The sequence below is a fragment of the Etheostoma spectabile genome, chromosome 10, assembly GCF_008692095.1.
Source record: "Etheostoma spectabile isolate EspeVRDwgs_2016 chromosome 10, UIUC_Espe_1.0, whole genome shotgun sequence".
In the NCBI taxonomy this organism is placed as follows: domain Eukaryota; kingdom Metazoa; phylum Chordata; class Actinopteri; order Perciformes; family Percidae; genus Etheostoma; species Etheostoma spectabile.
The window spans coordinates 30,560,132-30,561,685 of record NC_045742.1 but is presented as its reverse complement, the minus strand read 5'-3'; positions in this window follow the sequence as shown (position 1 = coordinate 30,561,685).

The following is a 1,554-nucleotide window of genomic DNA, read 5'->3' as shown; positions in this document are numbered from 1 at the left end:
TTTGTGGTACAGCTGGTGATGATCACACGCCTAATCATCCCTGCAACACTGCTGATCATGGCCCAACTCTGATGTGGTCTTTGCTCCAGAGACTGCTTCAAAGACCTTCTCTGCTGGTATGCAATTTGTCTGTCCGATTCTCTGATATTTGATGCCCGCATTGCATTAAGGGACGTCGGCTTTTAATGCGCCCTGCTCCATTCTGTCTTATAGCATACTGTCATAATTTCACCGGTAATAAGACTGAAATAATATTAATAGTAAGAAATGCATACCAAGATAACATCTAAATAAATGTTGATAGATATAGCGTTTTAGTTTAAAAAAATAGCAACAACAAAGCAATCCAGCTTCCATGGCAATAAGACCAAAATAATAACATTAAAAGAAAAACATATAAACCATAAGATCTGGTGACTAATTGTTGATTGAACATTGTCACCTGCCTCTCGTCACCTCATTACCTTGTGTATTTAATGTCTGTGCTTCCCTTGTCAGATCCTTTTTTCCTGTGCGCGAGTTCGTTGTGTCGTGCTGTGCCTCCTCTTGTTGCAGTGTTCCTGGTAATTCCTGTTCCCTTGGACTTTTATCCCTGAGAGTTTTTTCCTGCCTTAGTTCCCAGTTTGTGTCACTTTACCCCTGGACCGTTGAGTTTTTTTGGATTTTGCAACGTTTTTGTGCTGTTGGATCCTACGTTCATTGGACTGTGTGTTTTGTTAATAAAGCTTATTTGAAGCTCTCACCTGCTCCACTTTTGGGTCTTCCTTTGTTCTACATCACACTAGCATTCCCTACCTACATCTACTTACCTGGTCAAGGCAGAAAAATTCTAGTGACCATGATCAAAACCAAAGCACATTCACCCTTTCATTTCCTGTGCGCTTGTGTCAAAGGTGGATTTCACTGTTAATATGTTTGCATGGGTTTGCTGTGTTTTTGGTTTGGGTTTATTGTGGCATGTCTTGAGTTTGTTGTATTGCATGTTTGGTTTTGTGGTGGCTTTATTTCCTTGTTTTAGGTGGGTTTTCTTTATGGAGACTGGAGACCCTCCCCCCTGTTTGTTGTTGTCGCTCGGACTTAACAAGCTCAGAATTACACAAGTGGACACACCTGGGCTTGATGAGGGCAGGTGTGTGAGAACAAGGCGGTGAAAAGGGGAGAAGCTGAGGAGAAGCGGCAGAGAAGCCACGGGGAAGCAACGGCGAGGGCTAGAGGAAGCGCAGAGAGAGGAATTGGCAGAAGAGCAGGGAAGCAGGAGAGCAGAGCAGAATCGAAGCAAGAGAAGTGAAGCCAAAGAGACACGGAGGATAGCGGTAGCTGAGACGAGTGGACGGATGGGAGAAGCGTCTACGATAGACACTCCGAGAAGGACTGAAACGCGAGAAAGCAGATAAGTAAAGGAAAGTCTGCCGGCTATCCTCAGAGTGTGTGAAGTACTGCTTGTGATTTGTGTTCTGAGAGCTTTCTCTCTCTGTTCCCTCCCAGTACCAGCTACTGAGCAACGAAGACGCTACGCCAACCAGACGAAAAAGGACCCAGGCTTCCGGAGTGAAA